The sequence below is a fragment of the Schistocerca piceifrons genome, chromosome 3 (genome assembly GCF_021461385.2).
Source record: "Schistocerca piceifrons isolate TAMUIC-IGC-003096 chromosome 3, iqSchPice1.1, whole genome shotgun sequence".
NCBI lineage: Eukaryota > Metazoa > Arthropoda > Insecta > Orthoptera > Acrididae > Schistocerca > Schistocerca piceifrons.
This window is the reverse complement of record NC_060140.1, coordinates 391,637,265-391,649,230: the sequence shown is the minus strand read 5'-3', so window position 1 is coordinate 391,649,230 and position 11,966 is coordinate 391,637,265. Positions and strand designations below refer to the sequence as shown.

At 40.9% G+C, this 11,966-nt stretch overlaps 1 non-coding gene across 1 annotated transcript; it reads right to left on the bottom strand.

The window, feature by feature from the left end:
- Positions 1-9,540: 9,540 nt before the first annotated feature.
- Positions 9,541-9,647, bottom strand: LOC124791119. The gene has a single exon (XR_007016545.1). It is a non-coding gene; the product is annotated as a U6 spliceosomal RNA (small nuclear RNA).
- Between the last annotated feature and the right edge of the window lie 2,319 nt (positions 9,648-11,966).

The following is an 11,966-nucleotide window of genomic DNA, read 5'->3' as shown; positions in this document are numbered from 1 at the left end:
TTTATGTTGTTCATCATGCATGTTAATACCAGTACACAATTCACCTCAAATATTTGTTCCATGAATGTACTGCAGTAGGTTAATGGAATTGGTATCTTTGGCCTCCTCTCATCCTGGCCGACTTTTGAGATCATAATGGTGTTGTTTTGTTGAATTTGGTATAACTATGTGGCCAACTTCCACCACCTTAACCTGTTAGAGCCTCAGTGTGGCAATCGTTACAGCAACGTGATTTTGCACCTGATTAATTCCCTGGTGTCCATTATTTACATTGGATTGACCATGATTTCCTAAATCAGAATACTTCCGACTGTGATGATTATTATGCCACCGATTTACCCAGTTATCAAAGTGTCCGGGATTGTACCTCGTGTAGTGTTTTCTTCTTTCGTTTTGGCTCGACATACTTGGACTTTGTTGGTTGAGATTATGCATTAGGGGTCCTACCGGTGGAACGACACAACTGATGCAGCTATCGTTCGTTCTAGCTTGATCGTTTGAAATGGTTACCTGGTGGCGTGGCCTGGCCAGTGCCGTTGACGTTATTCACTTTAGAATCCTCATGTATGAAGTCAGTCTACATTTACATCTACATCTACATCGATAGTCTGCTTATCACATGTAAGTGCCCGGCAAAGGGTTCGTCGAACCACCTTCACAATAATTCTCTATTATTCTAATCTCGTACAGCACGCGGAAAAAGCGAACACCTATATCTTTCCAAGAGATCTAATTTTCCTTTTATTATGGCTATCATTTCTCCCTATGTTGGTCGGCGTCAACAAAATATTTTCGCATTCGGAGGAGAAGTCCGTGGCTGAAATTTCGCAAGAAGCTTTCGCCGCAACGAAAAACGCCTTTGTTTTAATTATGTCCACCTCAAATCTTGTATCATTTCAGTGACATTCTCTCCCCCATTTAGCGGTAGTATAAAACGTGCTGCCCTTCTTTGAAGTTTCTCGATGTACTCCGTCAATCCTATCTGGTAACAATCTCACACCGCGCGGCACTACTCTAAAAGAGGTCGGACAAGCGTAGTATAGGCAGTCTCCTTAGTAGGTCTGTTACATTTTCTGAGTCCTTCCCATAAAACACAGTCTTTCGTTAGCCTTTCCCACAACATTTTCTACGCGTCCCTTCCAAATTAAGTTGTTCATAATCGTAATTCCTGGGTATTTAGCTGAATTTACGGCCTTTAGATTTGACTGATTTACCGTGTAAGCGAAGTTTAACGGGTGCCTTTTAGCACTCATTTACCGTCAGTTTCCAATTATTGCAGCATACAAATACCTTCTGATGAATTTACTAGTCGACAAACTTACAAGGGCTGCACAAATTGTCTCCAAAATCGTTTATATAGATAAGGAACAGAAAAGGGCCTATGACACTACCTTGGGGAACGCCAGAAATCACTTCTGTCTTACTTGATGACTTCTCGTCAGTTACTGCGAACTGTGAGCTCTCTGACAGGAAATTACGAGTGCAGTAACATAACTGAGACGATATTCAATAAGCAGTCAATTTCACTACAAGCCGCCCGTGTGGTACAGCGTCAGAAACCTTCTGGACATCTAGAAATACGAAATCAATTAGAAATCCCTTGTCAATAGCACTCAAAACTTCATGTGAGTGAAGAGCTAGTTGTGTTTTACAAGAACGATGATTCGTAAATCCGAGTTGACTGTGTGTCAATAGCCCATTCTCATCGAGGTAATAAATAATGTACGAACACAACACAGTATACGTTCCAAAATCCTGCTGCATATCGACGTTAACGATATGGGCTTGTAATTTAGTAGATAGCTCCTACTACCTTCGTTGATTACTGGTGTGACTTGTGCAACTTTCCAGTCAGTAGGTAAGGATCATTTGTCGAGCGGACGGTTGTACGTGACTGTTAAGTAAGGAGCTATAATATCAGCATACCCTGAAAGGAACATAACTGGTATACATCCTGGACCGGAAAACTTGCTTTTGTTAAGTGATTTAAATTACTTCACTATCCCTGAGGTTATCTACTTCTACGTTACCCATGTTGGCAGCTATTCTTGATTCTCAAAGTCACATATCCGCTACTATAAATGAGTTTCACATTCAGTCCTTTTCAGTGCGTTTCTTTAAAGGAAACTGCTCGCCAATACTCCATAACTGAATACAGAACACGCCTCACGGAATTTTCATCAAGGCCGAAAGTTCACTCACAACTAACTTTCCAACAAAACAGTCCCGAAACTCCAAACTTTAATCAAAGTGTTCGTATTAAATGCGAGGAACTTCCACGTCTGATGCTGGCGAGCGACTCTCCCGACACTGCCTCACTCATAGCATGACTAACTTGCTGTGAGCGGGAACTACTTAATTCTGTCTGGCTGATCAGTTTGACGGACCAGTCAGAATTATCTTTCGAGATCATTCTCGCAGCAAAACTCGCCTAGGCCGCTCACTGTTCAGAAAGTAATTTATGTCATCCCAAAATGCAAATACTAACACAATGTTTAATAAAGTAAAATGAAATAAATTTAATCTTGAAAATAATTTAGAAAACGATTGCACTTCAAACTAATATTCTGGCTGCCTTCTTACAAAAGCAATCACACCTAGACACACGTCATCAGCAATGTGGGTAAATTACATCTTGCCCACATTACGATTACTTAATGTTGTACATAATACAATATTGAATTTTTTCGTATGTCCCACATACAAACTTTCACTCATCCTCATTTGTTGGCACAACAACATAATAAACAGATACTAATTTTTTCTGAATTTTTATACTATGAAATGAAGAATAATGAAAGTTTTGAAAATAAAAATCCAAACTAATTGATATGATATATTGAGAACCCTGTAAATGATTTCAAATGGTAACAAAAACTGTAATCGTTCCTAACTGAATTTTTCACTCTGGGTGTCAGTTTGGTGGGCTTTAGGTAATTTTCTGAACCTCCGAAACTATTATATGTACAACTCTGAAATTTGGAGGAGATCTTTTTCTGAATAACAAAAAATAGTATACCAAGTTTGACATTAATGCTTTAATATTTAATATGTTTTATATAGATTCGGAGAGTGTATGAATATACAGTCGTTCTAAGTAAAACAGAAGCCGGTTCTCATGCTGGCTAGTAGCGACAGATATGCTATGAGTCAAGGCTAAGACACAAGTTTGCAGCCTCTTGCACATTCACCGGGCTCCAAGTCTAGGTATCTTACTGCAATAAATGTTATCCTGTAGTAACTTGCGACGTCACAATGGTAAATTTTCAAATGAAAACCACGCGTTAGAAGTCTGTGTAAATATATTGTACTCGAGTACAAATGGAAGAAAAATGAATAAAAATCAACTACTGTGCTTCAAAATAGTCCCCCAGTGCATGCAGACAGCGTAGCCAAAACAGGGGAAACCGTTTAATGGGATTGGAATTGCCATCAGTAGGCGCCACCTGTCTCTGTAATGCCGTGAGGACATTAGCTTTGTTTACAAGGCGCCTCCCAAGCAGCGGTATCCTCAGATGTGGAATGAGGTCGAAGTCGCATGAACTGACGTATGAAGAGAAGGGGGGGGGGGGGGGGAGTATCCATCTTGTAGAACGGCCAAGCTCCCACTGAACGTTTCAGGCACTGATAACAAGCCACCCTCGCAATCTGACAGGTGGTTTAGCTGATGTTTGCCGCGAGCTTTCGAATGTATTTACAGCGATTACGCTGATGCCACACGTTCACACCATATACCACAGTTGCCATCACTAATGGAATGACCCTCCTATGTTTAGCAGATCTTCCACCCCTTCCCAGAATTTTAGTAACAAATGTAATTTTTCCATTTTACCTCTGCTGTGTTGATTTCATGCATTTACTGCATTTCATGCAACTTAATAGTGTTACGCCTAAGTCCCTAAACAATTTGACAGGCTGCGTCAGTTAACCAATGATGCTAAAATCTCTCTACTGATTCCTTCCAAAAAAATGACACATCTAATACAAATTGCAATCTTGTTAGTTTAGAGCCCACAGCTGACACTAATGTTAATAATTAATAAAATTAATCTCAGCTTTATTATCACACATTTTTGTTACTACTGATTTCGGTCTTTGAACCTGAAGATTTTCAAAGAACGAAACCTGTCGTAGCACAATAAATGTGTAATAACATAGCTGAGGTGGTTTTTATTAATCATTAAAAATAAAAATTGTATCAGTGTGAATGTGGATGCTAACCTTTGGTCAAAATAAAACCGAACAGGAAAAATATTGACACTCATATGCAGAAACAAACAGTCAGCCTTGGTTGCAGGGTAGTATCTATTTTTTGTTTACCAATGACGCGTTTCGCCAGTTTCAGGCATCTACATAAAAAAATGTCTACGTAAAAATATGTTTCCTTAGAAATGGCTTGAACCCATTTTGAAAAATTGCATTTACTAGCAGCTAATAACTGCTCTCATCAAACATTCCCGAACATTGCACGGTGTCCTATAAAAAAACAGAAAGGAATATAGCCGAATGTCACATCCGGTGACCAGCTTCATAAAAATATATTTCATTCACCATGAAAGAGGAGAAGAAGAGCCAGCCGCCGTGGTCGAGCGGTTCTAGGCGCTTCAGTCTGAAACCTCGCGACTGCTACGGTCGCAGGTTCGAATCCTGCCTCGGGTATGGATGTGTGTGATGTCTTTAGGTTAGTTGGTAGGGAATCTGGGTTCGGAGAAGCTAGCTTAAGGAGATAATACGAATAAAATCACATAACTGTGTACTACTTTATTTACATTACTTAACCGCAAATACCATCACTGACGTACCATTTGCACTGTATCTTTAAAAAAAATGTGCTTAAACTGACGGCCCTCAGCCTCAGTGCAGGCATGAAATCGGCAAATTCTGACGCACCCTGACAAATATCCCTGGTATGTTTTGAATTGTATCACAGGCAGCTACAATTCTTGCAACTAATTCTATCTCCATATCCACCGCGGTCTCATACACAATTGACTTTACATATCCTCATAGGAAATAATTAAGGGGATTCACGTCAGGTGACCCCACACGCCAACGAATAGGGCATCCCCTCCCAATCCAGCGACCAGGATATACAGCACTGAGATGGTTTCGGACATCCACACTGAAGTAAGGCGGTGTACCATCATGTTGTATCCACATTCTCTCACGAACAGCCAAGGGTACGTTCTCCAACAACTCATACAGAACTTTTTGCACGAACCTAAAGTACATGTGGTGATCCATACGGCCAGGTAGACGTCCTAGTAATAAGGCTCGTCCTCCTTGTTTTCTTGGAGAAAATAAGGAATGTGTATATACATAAACAACACATTACGTGTAAACTTGTACGCATGTTAACTGTGAATAAGTTGGAAAACAGAAAATGCTAAATAAAGCAGTAGACAAGTTTACTTCCGCATCACCTTAAGCTGGCTTCTCCAATCCCAGGTTCCCTATCTCAGATTGTTCAGTGTAGCATTCTCTGTGTCCTGTTACATTTTTGCATGCTCTTACAGAAACACCCTGTATATTAAGCAACGATATCATAACGTCAAAATTTACATCATTTACAATAAGATTGATGGGAGACTGATCGTCGTTAATGTACAAATCAGAGGGTGTTGGAGGTGGCCAGCGTTGACGTCGATGCAGGGCTATGCTCGATTTGCCACACTGTGAGACGCACGCAGCGGCGGTGCCGGAGAGACAACAGCAATAGCATTTTCATGTTCTGCTGTAGCACTTCAGTCGTGTGACGATTTTATTAGCACAACTGTGACTTCAATTTTTCCTGTAGGTAACAGTCCCAGGGAGAGGGACAAGACAGTCGAGGTGGTCATGAGATTGCACTGCCTGTGCTAATTGTCGTTTCCTCACAGAAGTCTTATACAATCATGACAATGTTGACAAAGCTGTGTGTGTTGTTGCTCCGTAATGCTGAAAATATCTATATAATCTTTCATCTGTGAGTTGATCCACTCACGGATTAAACTGTCTCTGGCTATAGGGCCTACTGGTTAACATTAAAGCCAGATGTTGCGCACCAATACAGAGATTATGCAAAGAATCTTCAAAGTACTGGTGGAAATTTTGTGATCCATCATGGTACATATTCTGTGAGAAACTGGCTAAACGAGGTCTCGTCAGAAAAATGAGTGACTGGGGGTCGAAGTTCTGATTCCACTTCACTGAAATGCCACTGGTTTGATGCGGCCCGCCACGAATTCCTCTCCTGTGCTAACCTCTTCATCTCAGACTAGCGCTTGCACTCGACGTCCTCTGTCATGTATTCCAATCTCTGTCTTCCTCTAAAGTTTTTGCCCTCTACAGCTCCCTCTAGAACCATGGAAGTCCTTCCTTTATGTCTTACAGTTGTCCTATCATCCTGTCCCTTCTCCTTATTAGTGTTTTCCACTCATTCCTTTCCTCTCTGATTCTACACAGAACCTCCTCATTCCTTACCTTATCAGTTCACCTAATTTTCAACATTCGTCTGTAGCACCACATCACAAATGCTTCGATTCTCTTCTGTTCCGGTTTTCCCACCGTCCATGTCTCACTACCATACAATGCTGTACTGCAGACGTACATTCTCAGAAATTTTTTACTCAAATCGAGGCCGATATTTGATATTAGTATACTTCTCTTGGCCAGGAATGCCATTTTTGACATTGCTAGTCTGCTTTTGATGTCCTCCTTGCTCCGTCCGTCACTCGTTATTTTACTGCCTACGTAGCGGAATTCCTTAACTTCATCTTCTTCTTAACTATCGACCCTGACGTTAAGTTTCTCGCTGACCTCATTTCTACTACTTCTCATTACCTTCGTCTTTCATCTATTTACTCTCAATCCGTAATCTGTACTCATTAGACTGGCAATTCCATTCAACAGATTTTGTAATTCTTCTTCGGTTTCACTCAGAATAGCAAAGTCATCAGCGAATCGTATCATTGATATCCTTTCACCTTAAATTTTAATTCCACTTCTGGACCTTTCTTTTATTTTCATTATTGCTTCCTCGATGTACAGACTGAACAGTAGGGGTGAAAGACTATATACTTGTATTATACCCTTTTTAATGCGATCACTTTGTTCTAGGTCGTCCACTCTTCTTATTCCCTCTTGGCTGTTGCAAATATTGTATATGACCCGTCTCTCCCTATAGCATACCCCTACTTTTTTTCAAAATTTCGAACATCTTGCACCGTTTTGCATTGTCGAACCCTTTTCCCAGGTCGACAAATTCTATGAACGTGTCTTGATTTTTCCTGAGTCTTGCTTTCATTATTAACCACAACGTCGGAATTGCCTCTCTCGTGCCTTTACCTTTCCTAAAGCCAAATTGATCGTTATTTAGCGCATCCCCAATTTTCTTTTCCATTATTCTGTATATTATTCTTGGCAGCAACTTGGATGCATGAGTTGTTATTCTGACTGTGTGATAATTCTCACATTTGTCAGTTCTTGCTGTTTCCCGAATTGTGAGGATGATGTTTTTCAAAAAGTCAGATGGTTTGTCGTCAGATTCATACATTCTACACACCATCGTAAATAGTCGTTTTGTTGCCACTACCCCACAACGATTTCAGAAATTCTGATGGAACGTTATCTATGCCTTCTGCGATATTTGATCTTAAACCGTACAAAGCTCTTAAATTCTAATACTAATGCCGGGACCACCATCTCTTCTAAATCGACTCCTGTTTCTTCTTCTATCACATCAGACAAATCTTTCCCGTCACAGAGGCTTTCAGTGTATTCTTTCCACCTATCCGCTCTCTCGTCTGCATTTAACAGTGGAATTTCCGTTGCACTCTTAATATTATTATCCTTGCTTTTAATGTCACCGAAGGTTCTTGTGACTCTCCTGTATGCTGAGTCGGTACTACGTACAATCATTTCTCTTTTAGATTCTTCATATTTTTCATGCGGCCATTTCGTCTTATCTTCCATGCACTTCCTACTTATTTCATTCCTCAGCGACTTGTATTTCTGTATACCTGAGTCTCCTGGACCATCTTTGTAGTTCCTCTTTTCATCGATCAATTGAAGTATTTTTTCTGTTACCCATTGTTTCTTCCCAGTTACCTTCTTTGTACCTATATTTTCCTTCCCAACTTCTGTTATCGGTCTTTTTAGGGATTTCCATTCCTCTACAACTGTAATGCCTACTGAGCTATTCCCTATTGCTGTATCTACAGCCTTAGAGAACTTCAACCGTATCTCGTCATTTATTAATACTTCCGTATCACACTTCTTTGCGTATTGATTCTCCCTGACTAATGTCTTAAATTTCAGCCTACTATTCATCACTACTATGTTGTGATGTGAGTCTATATCCACTCTTGGGTACGCCCTACAATCCAGCATCTCATTTCGGAATCTCTTTCTGACCATGATGTAATCTAACTGGAATCTTCCCGTCTCACCCGGCCTTTTCCAAGTATACCTCCTCTTGTAAATCTTGAAGAGAGTATTCGCTTTTACCAGCTGAAACTTGTTACACAAGTCAATTAGTCTTTCTCCTCTCTCATTTCTTGTCCCAAGCCCATATTATGCTACAACCTTTTCTTCTACCCCTTCCCCTACAACTGCATTCCACTCCCCCATGAATATTAGATTTTCATCTCCCTTTACTTACTGCATTACCCTTTCAGTATCCTCATATACTTTCCAGCTTGCGAAATCGGCATGTTTATCTGAACTAACGTCGACGGTGTTGGTTTGCTATCAATTCTGATAAGAATAATCCTATCACTGAACTGCTCACGGTAACACACCTTCCTATTCATAACGAATCCTACTCCCGTTATACCATTTTCTGCTTCTGTTGATATTACCCTATACTCAGCTCAGCAGAAATCCTTATCTTCTTTCCACCTTACTGACCCCTACCGTGTCTAGTTTGAGCGTTAGCATTTCCCTTTCCAGATTTTCTAGTTTCCCTACCACGTTCAAGCTTCTGACATTCCACGCCCCGACGCGTAGAACGTTTTCCTTTCGTTGATTATTCAATCTTTTTCTCATGGCAACCTCCCGCTTGGCAGTCTCCTCCCGGAGATCCGAATGGGGGGATATTCCGGAATTTTTTGTCAATGGAGAGATCATCATGGCACTTCTTCAATTACATCCATATGTCCTATGGCTACACTTCATGTATCTTTAATGCAGTGGTTTCCATTGCCTACTGCATCCTAATGGCGTTGTACATTGCTGATTCTTCCGCCTTTAGGGGCAGTTCCTCACCCACAGGACAAGAGAATGCGCTGAACCGCTCCTCCGCTCTCTTTGACTTCTTATGCCGGAAGTCTTCGGCCGCCAATGCTGATTATTAATCAAAATTTAACCAGTTACGGGTTTCGAACCCGGGACCGAAAACGTTTTTCTAATTAATCAAAGACGCTACCCCTTTTTTTCAGCGTATTTCGTGGCGTTTGGTCTGGGCGGACGTCACATAGCATCCGTTCAAGTTGATATTTGATTGCGTTACTCAGTTTTTTATTGGAGAGCTACCTGCCCTCTGACCAAACACGCTGAGATACCGTGCCGGCTAGCTTCACGATTCTGCCTGTCATCCTTGCGCAGGGACGATGCTAATCTTCTCTGTATCGTTCCAGTTTTAGTATATGTACCGCCGAAGCGAGTACGCCCTAGACCACGGGTGCAAATATTGAACCCTTACAGGATCACTTTGTTCTCTGCCCATCTGTCTGTCTGTCTGGTTGAATGTCCGACTGCAAAATTCCTTTTCCTCAGGAACAGGTGGACGTACCAAGTTGAAATCTATGTCACGTACTAAGGTTTACGGTCCCTGGACGGTGTAAATTTTTTGAGCTTTTAATATAATTTAATGAAAAATTATGGCCATTTATGTCACATATTTTGGTACTCATAAAATTCACTCATCATAACCTGTAGGGTATTTCCTGTTAACCCAGAATGACGAAATTTACCAAGAAGCAAGGTCGCACAGTACAAGTAAAGGGACAAATTCGAAAGTTGTTATATTGTAATTATAAAAATGGTTCAAAAGGATCTGAGAACTATGGGACTCAACATCTGAAGTCATCAGTCCCCTAGAACTTATAACTACTTAAACCTAACTAACCTAAGGACATCACACACATCCGTGCCCTAGGCAGGATTCGAACCTGTGACCGTAGCAGTTGCTTGGTTCTGGACTGAAGCACCTAGAACCGCTCGGGCACCGCGGCCGGCTTGTAATTATATCTCATAAGAAATAAATTTTAGCGTTACAATCTTACATAGCATTCCTAATGTGTCAAAAAAAAATCGGGAACTGCGGGCAGTATTTTAAATGATGTTAAAATTTGTGTGAGTTCCTAAGGGACCAAACAGCTGAGGTCATCGGTCCCTAGACTTACACACTGCTTAAACTAACTTACGCTAGAAAGTACACACACACACACACACACCCATGCCCGAGGGAGGACTCGGACCTCCGGCGGGAGGGGCCGCGCGATTCGTGAAATGGCGCCGGAAAGATTTTAATATTGTTTTCAGTAATAGGTAGAGTGATTCACGTGGAAGGTTTGTGTATATAATCAACATATATTTCGTCTATGTGGCTGAGCTATGGTGAAATGAAGTCCCCAGCCGCTGTGAAAACCCTGTATTTGACATGCCACATGACTACTGCGCTGACAATATTTGCCTACAACAGATACAGCATCTGTAGTATTTCAGAGCAAAGAAATACCGGTAACTGATGCAGGACTACCCTTCCATTGTTCAGTATAACGTTCCTAACATCTCATAAAATAATTATTGAAGTATTCCACTGATTTATTCGGCACCTGCGTAACAACAGTAGCCCTGTGTCAAGCTGTAATAACTGTAGTGTTTTCCCCCCCGTCAAATATCATCTGCATCGTAACAGGAACAGGAAAAACAGCAGACGAAGTCAAGGCATCTACATTTTCCAGTTAGCACAGCACATTAATATAACTTCAAAATTAATACAATAAATGATAAATTGCAGTAGCAAATTTGAAACTTTTACAAAAAGTTTTAACTTAAAATTAAAAAATTCTCAAAAGTCTTGGAATTACCAGGACCGATATCGTGCTAGAAGCGATATCGACACAGCCAAAAACCGTCCTGATTCTCGATTCTCAGTATGGATGAACTATCAATACACTCAATTTTTTACAGAACATTCGAACCGCGAGCCCTACTCGCACTTAGCCGGATATTTTTAATATTGTTTCGACACAACAATCAATCTCTCCAACATTCTCAGATAAACGGTGTTGAGATTCCGTCGGACGTCGTTCCAGACCTTTTTTCACTCGGACAGTGTTTTGTGGTCTAAGAACTCATTTTCGCATAGTTACCGTTTTTATTCGCTACAGAAGCTGTTTCGCGCTTTCTTGCTACTGTGGTTTACACAGTAGAAATTGCTGAAGCCTTTGCCAAAACACTTCAAGTCGTAAACTCTACATGTTTCCACGGACTGTACTTCTCATGACACTCGACAATTATTACGCGCTGTTTTATCGTGAGCACCATTTTGTGTTTCATTTAGTTGGTCACTGAACACGTCTCGTCCTCCCACGCACTCAGATGTAGTGACTTACCGATGTATTCGGGACCGAGCATGCCTGAGATGTGATAGACCTGTGAATCGAAATCACTGTTACCAACATTTTTTTCTGACAGGCGGTTCTCCGAGTGTGGGGGGTGGAGGGGGTGGAGGGACCTGCGTGAAACGGATACCGCCATGTTACCGCACAGCGTGCCTAAAATTTTAAAGGTGCTTCGCAACGGAGTAATGTGAGCTTAAATTCAGTTTTCAAAATTTTACTAATGTTCCTTTTCCTCATACCTTATTATACCAATCATTGCCAAAGTTGACATCTGTTACGCGCTTCAGTGTACACAATTGTATGTAAGCAATTTTGAATATCATTAATAGAAAGATGTTTTCCAATGTTGCACGTTTC